This window comes from Oncorhynchus keta, unplaced genomic scaffold (assembly GCF_023373465.1).
Source record: "Oncorhynchus keta strain PuntledgeMale-10-30-2019 unplaced genomic scaffold, Oket_V2 Un_contig_2089_pilon_pilon, whole genome shotgun sequence".
Classification (NCBI taxonomy): domain Eukaryota; kingdom Metazoa; phylum Chordata; class Actinopteri; order Salmoniformes; family Salmonidae; genus Oncorhynchus; species Oncorhynchus keta.
In genome coordinates, this window is record NW_026282226.1 from 1 (window position 1) to 17623 (window position 17623).

General features: G+C 41.4%; 8 non-coding genes across 8 annotated transcripts; all 8 read right to left on the bottom strand.

The window, feature by feature from the left end:
* Positions 1-172: 172 nt before the first annotated feature.
* Positions 173-254, bottom strand: trnas-aga (transfer RNA serine (anticodon AGA)). The gene has a single exon. It is a non-coding gene; the product is annotated as a tRNA-Ser (tRNA).
* Positions 255-593: 339 nt separating this feature from the next.
* On the bottom strand, positions 594-666 carry trnae-cuc (transfer RNA glutamic acid (anticodon CUC)). Its single transcript has one exon. It is a non-coding gene; the product is annotated as a tRNA-Glu (tRNA).
* A 3798-nt stretch (positions 667-4464) lies between these two features.
* trnas-aga (transfer RNA serine (anticodon AGA)) lies at positions 4465-4546 on the bottom strand. Its single transcript has one exon. It is a non-coding gene; the product is annotated as a tRNA-Ser (tRNA).
* A 580-nt stretch (positions 4547-5126) lies between these two features.
* Positions 5127-5198, bottom strand: trnae-cuc (transfer RNA glutamic acid (anticodon CUC)). Its single transcript has one exon. It is a non-coding gene; the product is annotated as a tRNA-Glu (tRNA).
* A 3728-nt stretch (positions 5199-8926) lies between these two features.
* On the bottom strand, positions 8927-9008 carry trnas-aga (transfer RNA serine (anticodon AGA)). Its single transcript has one exon. It is a non-coding gene; the product is annotated as a tRNA-Ser (tRNA).
* A 580-nt stretch (positions 9009-9588) lies between these two features.
* Positions 9589-9660, bottom strand: trnae-cuc (transfer RNA glutamic acid (anticodon CUC)). The gene has a single exon. It is a non-coding gene; the product is annotated as a tRNA-Glu (tRNA).
* A 3727-nt stretch (positions 9661-13387) lies between these two features.
* Positions 13388-13469, bottom strand: trnas-aga (transfer RNA serine (anticodon AGA)). Its single transcript has one exon. It is a non-coding gene; the product is annotated as a tRNA-Ser (tRNA).
* Positions 13470-14043: 574 nt separating this feature from the next.
* Positions 14044-14114, bottom strand: trnae-cuc (transfer RNA glutamic acid (anticodon CUC)). Its single transcript has one exon. It is a non-coding gene; the product is annotated as a tRNA-Glu (tRNA).
* Positions 14115-17623: the final 3509 nt, after the last annotated feature.

The window sequence follows — 17623 nt, forward strand, 5'->3', positions numbered from 1 at the left end:
GACTGTTGTCATGAACAGGAGTGCTTGATTGACAGGCGTAACCTAATTTCAAGTAGGTAAAGATTGATACCGTGCAGCTAGCGATTTAGTGTAGTGATACAATAACAGATACTGGCTATCAATGCTACAATGTAAATGCATGGGCATTACCAATCACAGGAGAAAAATATCTCGTCGTCGGCAGGATCTCGAACCTGCGCGGAAAATCCCAATGGATTTCTAGTCCATCGCCTTAACCACTCGGCCACGACAACTGATGACACTATTGAAAACAAAAACCGGTAATAGCCAACATAAAATTACAAATATGTCAGAAACTGACTGATATTATGTTTTAGCTCAACTCAAATTACGTTTTCCAGGCTGTATCACAACCGTTCATCAAAAGTGTTGGAAAACTTGTCAATAATCAATTGACTGGCTTTCTTGATGTCTATAGTATTCTCTCTGGTATGCAATCTGGTTTTTCGGCTATGAGCCGTCCTCCCTCAGCAGCCTACACTGATTTAACATTATCATAGTATTATGAAGAGAACATTGGTGAAAACTGTTCGTACAGAGAAAATCCGTTCAGAGCAAAGAAAAACATTATGTTCCCCTGACCGGGAATCGAACCCGGGCCGCGGCGGTGAGAGCGCCGAATCCTAACCACTAGACCACCAGGGATCAGGGTTATGGATGTGTCACTGCAACCTTAAAGGTCCTCAGTGATGTCACCATTGCCCTTGATTCTAAGCAATGTTGTGCTGCTATTTTTATTGACTTGGCCAAAGCTTTTGATACGGTAGACCATTCCATTATTGTGGGCGGCTAAGGAGTATTGGTGTCTGAGGGGTCTTTGGCCTGGTTTGCTAACTACCTCTCTCAAAGAGTGCAGTGTAAAAAGTCAGAAAATCTGCTGTCTCAGCCACTGCCTGTCACCAAGGAGTATCCCAAGTCTCAATCCTTACTTACTGTTTAAACAGAAAACACAGGAGATTTGTGGCACCTCCTAGTGGTTAAATTGTTGGACGAGTAACCGGAAGGTTGCAAGTTCAAATCTCAGAGCTGACAAGGTACAAATCTGTCGTTCTGCCCCTGAACTGGCAGTTAACCCACTTTTCCAAGGCTGTCACTGAAAATAAGAATTTGTTCTTAACAGACTTGCCTAGTTAAATAAAGGTAAAATAAAATACATTTGGGAGGAGGAGCTTGTGGTAATGGCTGGAAGTGGAATCAGTGGAATGGTATCAAATGCATCAAACACATAGTTTACATTTACATTTTACATTTAAGTCATTTAGCAGACGCTCTTATCCAGAGCGACTTACAAATTGGTGCATTCACCTTATGACATCCAGTGGAACAGCCACTTTACAATAGTGCATCTAAATCTTTTAAGGGGGTGGGGGGTGGGAAGGATTACTTTATCCTATCCTAGGTATTCCTTAAAGAGGTGGGGTTTCAGGTGTCTCCGGGAAGGTGGTGATTGACTCCGCTGTCCTGGCGTCAAGTGAGGGACCAGACATTATTAAAAATTGTCTGGGAATCATAAAAGTTATGAGTTCTGCTATCTTTAGATGGAAGAAAGAGTGGACGAAGATTGATATGATTAAGTGGCTAGACAAAGGCAATCTACAATACTGAAATGTACATTTCCGGAAGAAAATGTGGTGTGCTTGCTAACTTGTTTTAAACTATGGTTTTGAAATAAGTTAGTGTAGTGGTACTGACTGCAGTAGTAATGGTAATGACTGGTTATAGTTGAAAAAGTAGGTAGCTGTAAAAATGTATTGATTGGTATGGTGTCTCTAGTTTGAACAGTTCAAGAGTTACTGTTGGTGAGTTGTTTTATGCTAATTTATATAGTAATAGTTGTTAACCACTTCTACGAATTTGAAGTCAGGATAGCCTAAACCTGTGAAAGTTGGTTTGGTGTATCTAGCATGAATGGTTCAAGAGTTACTGTTGGTGAGTGATTTAGTGCTAATTTATGCAAATGTATATAGTTATAGTTAAAGTTTTTAAGAATTGGAAGTTAGGATAGCCTGAACATGTGAAAGATGGTTTGGTGTCTCTATTTTAATGTGGTGTCTCATAAGTATGTGAGGTTTTATGTGTTGTTGGAGGTGCGTCTTGGTCAGTTTAGCTGTGAAAATGTCGCCCTCATCAATCCGCCTAATCCTGCCTATTATGAGCGAACAAATGTTGTGCTGAAAATCTCCCCCCAGTCAGAATTCTCCCCCTTTTAATTTCCTTAATTGTGTGACTAGAGTCAAATACTTTCTGTGGCACACATCAGAGTCAAATACTTTCTGTGGCACACATCAGAACAATACTTACAGAACAAACTTCACGTCAGGATAGGCAACCAAAATTAATAATTCATGTATATGCGTTATATTAAACATAGAAGGAGTAAAATGTTGGCAAGCAATAAACATTTCAGAACAACTATGGCTGAATTATTATCCTTACACTTTAAAAAGTACTAGTCGAATAAGACATGGGAGAGATGACGAATTTTGGCAGAGATTTATTAAAAGACCAATACCAATCAGTAGCGGATTTAGGTACGGGTGAAATGTAGGCTAAACTGACAATGGGGTGAAGAGCAGAAAAGCAAGCAAGTGGCAGCAATGAAGAACGCAAAGTTGGGGGGAGAATTATGACGGGGAGATTTTCGGCACTATACCAGCCCTGAGGACTCTGATCCAGGGCTTTAGTCAGCATTAGCAAGCCACATTACTGCCCTGGAAAAGAGCAACGCAAAGTAGTTTACCTTGTACCACCTCACTGACCGGTACTTGACCCCAGGTAAAGAATTGTCTTTACATCTCAGAACCGAATCCTTGCCGCATATTGACCTTGTATTTTCAGCATCCTTCATAATCCTGCTGTGTAGGCAAACTGGAAAAATGGAAGGCAAATGTCAAAACGAACCTCGATGGGCAGCCCTTACGAAAAAAGATGGCTGTCAGAGTGCAGTGTAACTGTAGTATGCTGCAAATACTGCATCCAAAATAACATATATTTTTTTACTGCAGTACATTTTGCAATGTAGCTGCAGTTAGAGTGCAGTATAACTGCAATTTTGCAATTACTGCTTCCAAAAAATACCACAGTCGACTGAAGTTACTGCAGTTTCAAAACTGCAATATTTTTTTTGTAAGGGAGGACATAAAGCCTTGTTAGCCCTAAAATGAATTTTGAACTTACCTAGTGCAAAGGCATGGAGAAAGACCAGGGTACGCATTTTTTGTTCAGCACCAACGCGTTTTCTATATTTCGTTGTCTAAGTCAAGGCGTAGATTTATCCTACTAGAATATAAAAGTAAAAGTAGCCGTCAAAGTGAAAATATACTGGGCTAAATGTTGAGGAAGGGAAAGGGCCAAATCGGCGGGAAATCTGTTTCCCTCCAGCAGGTGGCGGTTTTTCGTTGTCTTGCCCACCAAGCAAAGAGTGTTGGTATAGAGGTCAATGAGAGTGTCGAATTTGGTCAACAAATCAAATCAAATTTGATTTGTCACATACACATAGTTAGCAATGTTAATGAACAGGGAGTACAGGAGAGGGCAGAGAACGCACCCTTGTGGGGCCCCAGTGTTGAGGATCAGCGGGGTGGAGATGTTGTTTCCTACCCTCACCACCTGGGGGCGGCCCGTCAGGAAGTCCAGGACCAAGTTGCAGAACGACAGATTTTCACCTTGTCATGTCGGGTATCCATTCTTGCAACCTTACAGTTAACTAGTCCAACGCAATAACGACCTGCCTCTTGTTGCACGCCACAAGGAGACTGCCTGTTATGCGAATGCAGTAAGCCAAGGTAAGTTGCTAGCCGGCCCTTTTGCAATGTAACGTTAGCTAATGCATTGGAGTCAGAAGGACAAAAATGATAGCAACCTTTCATTTGGAAACAGGCTAAAAACAATCAAACATAGCCTCATCTTTATCTCATTATAGCTAGCTAATACATTCGTGTGATATCCAGACAGCTAACTTTAGCTAGCTACTACTACTGGACAGTAGATGCTGTTAGCAACAACAACAAAAAACTGCATTCAACAATGCAAGGCGATGTAGCTAAGGTTATTTACTCACGTATAGCGCAAGGGAATCGAAATCATCGTCAAGTATGTCCTCAAGAAGGGCATCTATATCTTCGCTGTCCGTTTTCTGGGTGTATCGTCAGTGGTGCTGACGGTGTGAAGCGAGGAACAGTTTTAGCAAGCTAACGTTACATAGCTAACTACGTGATTTAGCGAACATGCTTGATGAAATAACAATGCATTTTAGGAAGGCTGGCGTTTGCAACTAATGACTGTTGTCATGAACAGGAGTGCTTGATTGACAGGCGTAACGTAATTTCAAGTAGGTAAAGATTGATACCGTGCAGCTAGCGATTTATGTGTAGTGATACAATAACAGATACTGGCTATCAATGTAAACGCCTGGGCATTACCAATCACAGGAGAAAAATATCACGTTGTCGGCAGGATTCGAACCTGCGCGGGAAGATCCCAATGGATTTCTAGTCCATCGCCTTAACCACTCGGCCACGACAACTGCTGATCCTTTTGAAAACTGAAACCGGTAATAGCCAACATAAAATTACAAATATATCAGACACTGACTGATATTATGTTTTAGAACCACTCAAATTACGTTGGTAACCATTTTTTACAGGCTGTATCACAACCAGCAGTGATTGATAGGCCCAGAGGGCAGCGCACAATTGGCCCTGCGTCATCCGGGTTTGGCAGGTGTAGGCCTTCATTGAAAATACGAACTTGTTCTTAACTGATTTGCCTTGTTAAATAATAAATAAATAAAAATAGCAATAAGGCACCTCGGGGGATTGTGGTATATCGCCAAAGGGGGAGATCAAGCTGATCCTAACTGTTATAGGCCTATTTCTATTTTTCCTCGTTCATCAAAAGTGTTGGAAAACTTGTCAATAATCAATTGACTGGCTTTCTTGATGTCTATAGTATTCTCTCTGGTATGCAATCTGGTTTTTCGGCTATGAGCCGTCCTCCCCTCAGCAGCCTACACTGATTTAACATTATCATAGTATTATGAAGAGAACATTGGCGAAAACTGTTCGTACAGAGAAAATCCGTTCAGAGCAAAGAAAAACATTATGTTCCCTGACCGGGAATCGAACCCGGGCCGCGGCGGTGAGAGCACCTAATCCTAACCACTAGACCACCAGGGACCAGTTGTTTAGCTCATGTCGAAGGCCCACAATGGAAAGAACTAGGATGGTATTGTTTTCTGATTGGTCTGTGGACTTATTGTAAAGGCATCCTGCGAATGAAAAAATAATACACAAATCCTTGAGCACCACTGGAAACTTTAAAAGAGTATATATCAGCACAGAGGAACTCTCTGGGGGTCCAATTTAAAACATCCACATGAAGTATACAGTTTGTTTACATACTAAAACAAGCACACAATGAGAATAGAACACACTCACCTGTCACTCTGAGGTGAACCTGCCCCTCCTGGTTCTGCTCTCCGACATGTGCTGCCAGGAGACACTTGTACTTCCTTCTATCAACAGCCGTTACATTGGGCAGGAAGATATCAAAAGAATTATCAGCCAAAAGTTCCACTTTACGCTCCAGGCCTGCGTACCATTGGGTGGTGCTGTTACGTGATAGCCTCTTCATCAATAGACCAGACTCCTTATTTGAGGGCTCCTCACCCAGCTGGAAGAAGAGGGTGTGAGGTTACTTTATGCCCCTAACAGCTGGTCTGGAGCCAGTGCTGTAGTTTCAATAATAATGATTACAATGAGGACTGAGGACATCACAGATCGTAAATCACTAGTATGAGCCACTTATGTGTGAGCAGCCAAAGATCTCCAGAAAAACAGCAAAAGGCAGATAGTCTAGTAGTCAAATCAAATTGCATGGTTCAATTGCTAACATTAACTCAGACAGCAGGAGACAAACCTGAGGTTAAATTGTCTGGGAATCATAAAAGTTATGAGTTCTGCTATCTTTAGATGGAAGAAAGAGTGGACGAAGATTGATATGATTAAGTGGCTAGACAAAGGCAATCTACAATACTGGAAATGTACATTTCCGGAAGAAAATGTGGTGTGCTTGCTAACTTGTTTTAAACTATGGTTTTGAAATAAGTTAGTGTAGTGGTACTGACTGCAGTAGTAATGGTAATGACTGGTTATAGTTGAAAAAGTAGGTAGCTGTAAAAATGTATTGATTGGTATGGTGTCTCTAGTTTGAACAGTTCAAGAGTTACTGTTGGTGAGTTGTTTTATGCTAATTTATATAGTAATAGTTGTTAACCACTTCTACGAATTTGAAGTCAGGATAGCCTAAACCTGTGAAAGTTGGCTTGGTGTATCTAGCATGAATGGTTCAAGAGTTACTGTCGGTGAGTGATTTAGTGCTAATTTATGCAAATGTATATAGTTATAGTTAAAGTTTTTAAGAATTGGAAGTTAGGATAGCCTGAACATGTGAAAGATGGTTTGGTGTCTCTATTTTAATGTGGTGTCTCATAAGTATGTGAGGTTTTATGTGTTGTTGGAGGTGCGTCTTGGTCAGTTTAGCTGTGAAAATGTCGCCCTCATCAATCCGCCTAATCCTGCCTATTATGAGCGAACAAATGTTGTGCTGAAAATCTCCCCCCAGTCAGAATTCTCCCCCTTTTAATTTCCTTAATTGTGTGACTAGAGTCAAATACTTTCTGTGGCACACATCAGAGTCAAATACTTTCTGTGGCACACATCAGAGTCAAATACTTTCTGTGGCACACATCAGAGTCAAATACTTTCTACAGAACAAACTTCACGTCAGGATAGGCAACCAAAATTAATAATTAATGTATATGCGTTATATTAAACATAGAAGGAGTAAAATGTTGGCAAGCAATAAACATTTCAGAACAACTATGGCTGAATTATTATCCTTACACTTTAAAAAGTACTAGTCGAATAAGACATGGGAGAGATGACGAATTTTGGCAGAGATTTATTAAAAGACCAATACCAATCAGTAGCGGATTTAGGTACGGGTGAAATGTAGGCTAAACTGACAATGGGGTGAAGAGCAGAAAAGCAAGCAAGTGGCAGCAATGAAGAACGCAAAGTTGGGGGGAGAATTATGACGGGGAGATTTTCGGCACTATACCAGCCCTGAGGACTCTGATCCAGGGCTTTAGTCAGCATTAGCAAGCCACATTACTGCCCTGGAAAAGAGCAACGCAAAGTAGTTTACCTTGTACCACCTCACTGACCGGTACTTGACCCCAGGTAAAGAATTGTCTTTACATCTCAGAACCGAATCCTTGCCGCATATTGACCTTGTATTTTCAGCATCCTTCATAATCCTGCTGTGTAGGCAAACTGGAAAAATGGAAGGCAAATGTCAAAACGAACCTCGATGGGCAGCCCTTACGAAAAAAAAGATGGCTGTCAGAGTGCAGTGTAACTGTAGTATGCTGCAAATACTGCATCCAAAATAACATATATTTTTACTGCAGTACATTTGCAATGTAGCTGCAGTTAGAGTGCAGTATAACTGCAATTTTGCAATTACTGCTTCCAAAATACCACAGTCGACTGAAGTTACTGCAGTTTCAAAACTGCAATATTTTTTTGTAAGGGAGGACATAAAGCCTTGTTAGCCCTAAAATGAATTTTGAACTTACCTAGTGCAAAGGCATGGAGAAAGACCAGGGTACGCATTTTTGTTCAGCACCAACGCGTTTTCTATATTTCGTTGTCTAAGTCAAGGCGTAGATTTATCCTACTAGAATATAAAAGTAAAAGTAGCCGTCAAAGTGAAAATATACTGGGCTAAATGTTGAGGAAGGAAAGGGCCAAATCGGCGGAAATCTGTTTCCCTCCAGCAGGTGGCGGTTTTTCGTTGTCTTGCCCACCAAGCAAAGAGTGTTGGTATAGAGGTCAATGAGAGTGTCGAATTTGGTCAACAAATCAAATCAAATTTGATTTGTCACATACACATAGTTAGCAATGTTAATGAACAGGGAGTACAGGAGAGGGCAGAGAACGCACCCTTGTGGGGCCCCAGTGTTGAGGATCAGCGGGGTGGAGATGTTGTTTCCTACCCTCACCACCTGGGGGCGGCCCGTCAGGAAGTCCAGGACCAAGTTGCAGAACGACAGATTTTCACCTTGTCATGTCGGGTATCCATTCTTGCAACCTTACAGTTAACTAGTCCAACGCAATAACGACCTGCCTCTTGTTGCACGCCACAAGGAGACTGCCTGTTATGCGAATGCAGTAAGCCAAGGTAAGTTGCTAGCCGGCCCTTTTGCAATGTAACGTTAGCTAATGCATTGGAGTCAGAAGGACAAAAATGATAGCAACCTTTCATTTGGAAACAGGCTAAAAACAATCAAACATAGCCTCATCTTTATCTCATTATAGCTAGCTAATACATTCGTGTGATATCCAGACAGCTAACTTTAGCTAGCTACTACTACTGGACAGTAGATGCTGTTAGCAACAACAACAAAAAACTGCATTCAACAATGCAAGGCGATGTAGCTAAGGTTATTTACTCACGTATAGCGCAAGGGAATCGAAATCATCGTCAAGTATGTCCTCAAGAAGGGCATCTATATCTTCGCTGTCCGTTTTCTGGGTGTATCGTCAGTGGTGCTGACGGTGTGAAGCGAGGAACAGTTTTAGCAAGCTAACGTTACATAGCTAACTACGTGATTTAGCGAACATGCTTGATGAAATAACAATGCATTTTAGGAAGGCTGGCGTTTGCAACTAATGACTGTTGTCATGAACAGGAGTGCTTGATTGACAGGCGTAACGTAATTTCAAGTAGGTAAAGATTGATACCGTGCAGCTAGCGATTTATGTGTAGTGATACAATAACAGATACTGGCTATCAATGTAAACGCCTGGGCATTACCAATCACAGGAGAAAAATATCACGTTGTCGGCAGGATTCGAACCTGCGCGGGAAGATCCCAATGGATTTCTAGTCCATCGCCTTAACCACTCGGCCACGACAACTGCTGATCCTTTTGAAAACTGAAACCGGTAATAGCCAACATAAAATTACAAATATATCAGACACTGACTGATATTATGTTTTAGAACCACTCAAATTACGTTGGTAACCATTTTTTACAGGCTGTATCACAACCAGCAGTGATTGATAGGCCCAGAGGGCAGCGCACAATTGGCCCTGCGTCATCCGGGTTTGGCAGGTGTAGGCCTTCATTGAAAATACGAACTTGTTCTTAACTGATTTGCCTTGTTAAATAATAAATAAATAAAAATAGCAATAAGGCACCTCGGGGGATTGTGGTATATCGCCAAAGGGGGAGATCAAGCTGATCCTAACTGTTATAGGCCTATTTCTATTTTTCCTCGTTCATCAAAAGTGTTGGAAAACTTGTCAATAATCAATTGACTGGCTTTCTTGATGTCTATAGTATTCTCTCTGGTATGCAATCTGGTTTTTCGGCTATGAGCCGTCCTCCCCTCAGCAGCCTACACTGATTTAACATTATCATAGTATTATGAAGAGAACATTGGCGAAAACTGTTCGTACAGAGAAAATCCGTTCAGAGCAAAGAAAAACATTATGTTCCCTGACCGGGAATCGAACCCGGGCCGCGGCGGTGAGAGCACCTAATCCTAACCACTAGACCACCAGGGACCAGTTGTTTAGCTCATGTCGAAGGCCCACAATGGAAAGAACTAGGATGGTATTGTTTTCTGATTGGTCTGTGGACTTATTGTAAAGGCATCCTGCGAATGAAAAAATAATACACAAATCCTTGAGCACCACTGGAAACTTTAAAAGAGTATATATCAGCACAGAGGAACTCTCTGGGGGTCCAATTTAAAACATCCACATGCAGTATACAGTTTGTTTACATACTAAAACAAGCACACAATGAGAATAGAACACACTCACCTGTCACTCTGAGGTGAACCTGCCCCTCCTGGTTCTGCTCTCCGACATGTGCTGCCAGGAGACACTTGTACTTCCTTCTATCAACAGCCGTTACATTGGGCAGGAAGATATCAAAAGAATTATCAGCCAAAAGTTCCACTTTACGCTCCAGGCCTGCGTACCATTGGGTGGTGCTGTTACGTGATAGCCTCTTCATCAATAGACCAGACTCCTTATTTGAGGGCTCCTCACCCAGCTGGAAGAAGAGGGTGTGAGGTTACTTTATGCCCCTAACAGCTGGTCTGGAGCCAGTGCTGTAGTTTCAATAATAATGATTACAATGAGGACTGAGGACATCACAGATCGTAAATCACTAGTATGAGCCACTTATGTGTGAGCAGCCAAAGATCTCCAGAAAAACAGCAAAAGGCAGATAGTCTAGTAGTCAAATCAAATTGCATGGTTCAATTGCTAACATTAACTCAGACAGCAGGAGACAAACCTGAGGTTAAATTGTCTGGGAATCATAAAAGTTATGAGTTCTGCTATCTTTAGATGGAAGAAAGAGTGGACGAAGATTGATATGATTAAGTGGCTAGACAAAGGCAATCTACAATACTGGAAATGTACATTTCCGGAAGAAAATGTGGTGTGCTTGCTAACTTGTTTTAAACTATGGTTTTGAAATAAGTTAGTGTAGTGGTACTGACTGCAGTAGTAATGGTAATGACTGGTTATAGTTGAAAAAGTAGGTAGCTGTAAAAATGTATTGATTGGTATGGTGTCTCTAGTTTGAACAGTTCAAGAGTTACTGTTGGTGAGTTGTTTTATGCTAATTTATATAGTAATAGTTGTTAACCACTTCTACGAATTTGAAGTCAGGATAGCCTAAACCTGTGAAAGTTGGCTTGGTGTATCTAGCATGAATGGTTCAAGAGTTACTGTCGGTGAGTGATTTAGTGCTAATTTATGCAAATGTATATAGTTATAGTTAAAGTTTTTAAGAATTGGAAGTTAGGATAGCCTGAACATGTGAAAGATGGTTTGGTGTCTCTATTTTAATGTGGTGTCTCATAAGTATGTGAGGTTTTATGTGTTGTTGGAGGTGCGTCTTGGTCAGTTTAGCTGTGAAAATGTCGCCCTCATCAATCCGCCTAATCCTGCCTATTATGAGCGAACAAATGTTGTGCTGAAAATCTCCCCCCAGTCAGAATTCTCCCCCTTTTAATTTCCTTAATTGTGTGACTAGAGTCAAATACTTTCTGTGGCACACATCAGAGTCAAATACTTTCTGTGGCACACATCAGAGTCAAATACTTTCTGTGGCACACATCAGAGTCAAATACTTTCTACAGAACAAACTTCACGTCAGGATAGGCAACCAAAATTAATAATTAATGTATATGCGTTATATTAAACATAGAAGGAGTAAAATGTTGGCAAGCAATAAACATTTCAGAACAACTATGGCTGAATTATTATCCTTACACTTTAAAAAGTACTAGTCGAATAAGACATGGGAGAGATGACGAATTTTGGCAGAGATTTATTAAAAGACCAATACCAATCAGTAGCGGATTTAGGTACGGGTGAAATGTAGGCTAAACTGACAATGGGGTGAAGAGCAGAAAAGCAAGCAAGTGGCAGCAATGAAGAACGCAAAGTTGGGGGGAGAATTATGACGGGGAGATTTTCGGCACTATACCAGCCCTGAGGACTCTGATCCAGGGCTTTAGTCAGCATTAGCAAGCCACATTACTGCCCTGGAAAAGAGCAACGCAAAGTAGTTTACCTTGTACCACCTCACTGACCGGTACTTGACCCCAGGTAAAGAATTGTCTTTACATCTCAGAACCGAATCCTTGCCGCATATTGACCTTGTATTTTCAGCATCCTTCATAATCCTGCTGTGTAGGCAAACTGGAAAAATGGAAGGCAAATGTCAAAATGAACCTCGATGGCAGCCCTTACGAAAAAAGATGGCTGTCAGAGTGCAGTGTAACTGTAGTATGCTGCAAATACTGCATCCAAAATAACATATATTTTTTTACTGCAGTACATTTGCAATGTAGCTGCAGTTAGAGTGCAGTATAACTGCAATTTTGCAATTACTGCTTCCAAAATACCACAGTCGACTGAAGTTACTGCAGTTTCAAAACTGCAATATTTTTTTTTTGTAAGGGAGGACATAAAGCCTTGTTAGCCCTAAAATGAATTTTGAACTTACCTAGTGCAAAGGCATGGAGAAAGACCAGGTACGCATTTTTGTTCAGCACCAACGCGTTTTCTATATTTCGTTGTCTAAGTCAAGGCGTAGATTTATCCTACTAGAATATAAAAGTAAAAGTAGCCGTCAAAGTGAAAATATACTGGGCTAAATGTTGAGGAAGGGAAAGGGCCAAATCGGCGGGAAATCTGTTTCCCTCCAGCAGGTGGCGGTTTTTCGTTGTCTTGCCCACCAAGCAAGAGTGTTGGTATAGAGGTCAATGAGAGTGTCGAATTTGGTCAACAAATCAAATCAAATTTGATTTGTCACATACACATAGTTAGCAATGTTAATGAACAGGAGTACAGGAGAGGGCAGAGAACGCACCCTTGTGGGGCCCCAGTGTTGAGGATCAGCGGGGTGGAGATGTTGTTTCCTACCCTCACCACCTGGGGCGGCCCGTCAGGAAGTCCAGGACCAAGTTGCAGAACGACAGATTTTCACCTTGTCATGTCGGGTATCCATTCTTGCAACCTTACAGTTAACTAGTCCAACGCAATAACGACCTGCCTCTTGTTGCACGCCACAAGGAGACTGCCTGTTATGCGAATGCAGTAAGCCAAGGTAAGTTGCTAGCCGGCCCTTTTGCAATGTAACGTTAGCTAATGCATTGAGTCAGAAGGACAAAAATGATAGCAACCTTTCATTTGGAAACAGGCTAAAAACAATCAAACATAGCCTCATCTTTATCTCATTATAGCTAGCTAATACATTCGTGTGATATCCAGACAGCTAACTTTAGCTAGCTACTACTACTGGACAGTAGATGCTGTTAGCAACAACAACAAAAAACTGCATTCAACAATGCAAGGCGATGTAGCTAAGGTTATTTACTCACGTATAGCGCAAGGGAATCGAAATCATCGTCAAGTATGTCCTCAAGAAGGGCATCTATATCTTCGCTGTCCGTTTTTCTGGGTGTATCGTCAGTGGTGCTGACGGTGTGAAGCGAGGAACAGTTTTAGCAAGCTAACGTTACATAGCTAACTACGTGATTTAGCGAACATGCTTGATGAAATAACAATGCATTTTAGGAAGGCTGGCGTTTGCAACTAATGACTGTTGTCATGAACAGGAGTGCTTGATTGACAGGCGTAACGTAATTTCAAGTAGGTAAAGATTGATACCGTGCAGCTAGCGATTTATGTGTAGTGATACAATAACAGATACTGGCTATCAATGTAAACGCCTGGGCATTACCAATCACAGGAGAAAATATCACGTTGTCGGCAGGATTCGAACCTGCGCGGGAAGATCCCAATGGATTTCTAGTCCATCGCCTTAACCACTCGGCCACGACAACTGCTGATCCTTTTGAAAACTGAAACCGGTAATAGCCAACATAAAATTACAAATATATCAGACACTGACTGATATTATGTTTTAGAACCACTCAAATTACGTTGGTAACCATTTTTTACAGGCTGTATCACAACCAGCAGTGATTGATAGGCCCAGAGGGCAGCGCACAATTGGCCCTCGTCATCCGGGTTTGGCAGGTGTAGGCCTTCATTGAAAATACGAACTTGTTCTTAACTGATTTGCCTTGTTAAATAATAAATAAATAAAAATAGCAATAAGGCACCTCGGGGATTGTGGTATATCGCCAAAGGGGGAGATCAAGCTGATCCTAACTGTTATAGGCCTATTTCTATTTTTCCTCGTTCATCAAAAGTGTTGGAAAACTTGTCAATAATCAATTGACTGGCTTTCTTGATGTCTATAGTATTCTCTCTGGTATGCAATCTGGTTTTTCGGCTATGAGCCGTCCTCCCCTCAGCAGCCTACACTGATTTAACATTATCATAGTATTATGAAGAGAACATTGAAAACTGTTCGTACAGAGAAAATCCGTTCAGAGCAAAGAAAACATTATGTTCCCTGACCGGGAATCGAACCCGGCCGCGGCGGTGAGAGCGCCGAATCCTAACCACTAGACCACCAGGGACCAGTTGTTTAGCTCATGTCGAAGGCCCACAATGGAAAGAACTAGGATGGTATTGTTTTCTGATTGGTCTGTGGACTTATTGTAAAGGCATCCTGCGAATGAAAAAATAATACACAAATCCTTGAGCACCACTGGAAACTTTAAAAGAGTATATATCAGCACAGAGGAACTCTCTGGGGGTCCAATTTAAAACATCCACATGCAGTATACAGTTTGTTTACATACTAAAACAAGCACACAATGAGAATAGAACACACTCACCTGTCACTCTGAGGTGAACCTGCCCCTCCTGGTTCTGCTCTCCGACATGTGCTGCCAGGAGACACTTGTACTTCCTTCTATCAACAGCCGTTACATTGGGCAGGAAGATATCAAAAGAATTATCAGCCAAAAGTTCCACTTTACGCTCCAGGCCTGCGTACCATTGGGTGGTGCTGTTACGTGATAGCCTCTTCATCAATAGACCAGACTCCTTATTTGAGGGCTCCTCACCCAGCTGGAAGAAGAGGGTGTGAGGTTACTTTATGCCCCTAACAGCTGGTCTGGAGCCAGTGCTGTAGTTTCAATAATGATGATTACAATGAGGACTGAGGACATCACAGATCGTAAATCACTAGTATGAGCCACTTATGTGTGAGCAGCCAAAGATCTCCAGAAAAACAGCAAAAGGCAGATAGTCTAGTAGTCAAATCAAATTGCATGGTTCAATTGCTAACATTAACTCAGACAGCAGGAGACAAACCTGAGGTTAAATTGTCTGGGAATCATAAAAGTTATGAGTTCTGCTATCTTTAGATGGAAGAAAGAGTGGACGAAAGATTGATATGATTAAGTGGCTAGACAAAGGCAATCTACAATACTGGAAATGTACATTTCCGAAGAAAATGTGGTGTGCTTGCTAACTTGTTTTAAACTATGGTTTTGAAATAAGTTAGTGTAGTGGTACTGACTGCAGTAGTAATGGTAATGACTGGTTATAGTTGAAAAAGTAGGTAGCTGTAAAAATGTATTGATTGGTATGGTGTCTCTAGTTTGAACAGTTCAAGAGTTACTGTTGGTGAGTTGTTTTATGCTAATTTATATAGTAATAGTTGTTAACCACTTCTACGAATTTGAAGTCAGGATAGCCTAAACCTGTGAAAGTTGGCTTGGTGTATCTAGCATGAATGGTTCAAGAGTTACTGTCGGTGAGTGATTTAGTGCTAATTTATGCAAATGTATATAGTTATAGTTAAAGTTTTTAAGAATTGAAGTTAGGATAGCCTGAACATGTGAAAGATGGTTTGGTGTCTCTATTTTAATGTGGTGTCTCATAAGTATGTGAGGTTTTATGTGTTGTTGGAGGTGCGTCTTGGTCAGTTTAGCTGTGAAAATGTCGCCCTCATCAATCCGCCTAATCCTGCCTATTATGAGCGAACAAATGTTGTGCTGAAAATCTCCCCCAGTCAGAATTCTCCCCCTTTTAATTTCCTTAATTGTGTGACTAGAGTCAAATACTTTCTGTGGCACACATCAGAGTCAAATACTTTCTGTGGCACACATCAGAGTCAAATACTTTCTGTGGCACACATCAGAGTCAAATACTTTACAGAACAAACTTCACGTCAGGATAGGCAACCAAAATTAATAATTAATGTATATGCGTTATATTAAACATAGAAGGAGTAAAATGTTGGCAAGCAATAAACATTTAATAAGACATGGGAGAGATGACGAATTTTGGCAGAGATTTATTAAAAGACCAATACCAATCAGTAGCGGATTTAGGTACGGGTGAAATGTAGGCTAAACTGACAATGGGGTGAAGAGCAGAAAAGCAAGCAAGTGGCAGCAATGAAGAACGCAAAGTTGGGGGAGAATTATGACGGGGAGATTTTCGGCACTATACCAGCCCTGAGGACTCTGATCCAGGGCTTTAGTCAGCATTAGCAAGCCACATTACTGCCCTGGAAAAGAGCAACGCAAAGTAGTTTACCTTGTACCACCTCACTGACCGGTACTTGACCCCAGGTAAAGAATTGTCTTTACATCTCAGAACCGAATCCTTGCCGCATATTGACCTTGTATTTTCAGCATCCTTCATAATCCTGCTGTGTAGGCAAACTGGAAAAATGGAAGGCAAATGTCAAAACGAACCTCGATGGGCAGCCCTTACGAAAAAAGATGGCTGTCAGAGTGCAGTGTAACTGTAGTATGCTGCAAATACTGCATCCAAAATAACATATATTTTTTACTGCAGTACATTTGCAATGTAGCTGCAGTTAGAGTGCAGTATAACTGCAATTTTGCAATTACTGCTTCCAAAATACCACAGTCGACTGAAGTTACTGCAGTTTCAAAACTGCAATCTTTTTTTTGTAAGGGAGGACATAAAGCCTTGTTAGCCCTAAAATGAATTTTGAACTTACCTAGTGCAAAGGCATGGAGAAAGACCAGGGTACGCATTTTTTGTTCAGCACCAACGCGTTTTCTATATTTCGTTGTCTAAGTCAAGGCGTAGATTTATCCTACTAGAATATAAAAGTAAAAGTAGCCGTCAAAGTGAAAATATACTGGGCTAAATGTTGAGGAAGGGAAAGGGCCAAATCGGCGGGAAATCTGTTTCCTCCAGCAGGTGGCGGTTTTTCGTTGTCTTGCCCACCAAGCAAAGAGTGTTGGTATAGAGGTCAATGAGAGTGTCGAATTTGGTCAACAAATCAAATCAAATTTGATTTGTCACATACACATAGTTAGCAATGTTAATGAACAGGGAGTACAGGAGAGGGCAGAGAACGCACCCTTGTGGGGCCCCAGTGTTGAGGATCAGCGGGGTGGAGATGTTGTTTCCTACCCTCACCACCTGGGGGCGGCCCGTCAGGAAGTCCAGGACCAAGTTGCAGAACGACAGATTTTCACCTTGTCATGTCGGGTATCCATTCTTGCAACCTTACAGTTAACTAGTCCAACGCAATAACGACCTGCCTCTTGTTGCACGCCACAAGGAGACTGCCTGTTATGCGAATGCAGTAAGCCAAGGTAAGTTGCTAGCCGGCCCTTTTGCAATGTAACGTTAGCTAATGCATTGGAGTCAGAAGGACAAAAATGATAGCAACCTTTCATTTGGAAACAGGCTAAAAACAATCAAACATAGCCTCATCTTTATCTCATTATAGCTAGCTAATACATTCGTGTGATATCCAGACAGCTAACTTTAGCTAGCTACTACTACTGGACAGTAGATGCTGTTAGCAACAACAACAAAAAACTGCATTCAACAATGCAAGGCGATGTAGCTAAGGTTATTTACTCACGTATAGCGCAAGGGAATCGAAATCATCGTCAAGTATGTCCTCAAGAAGGGCATCTATATCTTCGCTGTCCGTTTTTCTGGGTGTATCGTCAGTGGTGCTGACGGTGTGAAGCGAGGAACAGTTTTAGCAAGCTAACGTTACATAGCTAACTACGTGATTTAGCGAACATGCTTGATGAAATAACAATGCATTTTAGGAAGGCTGGCGTTTGCAACTAAT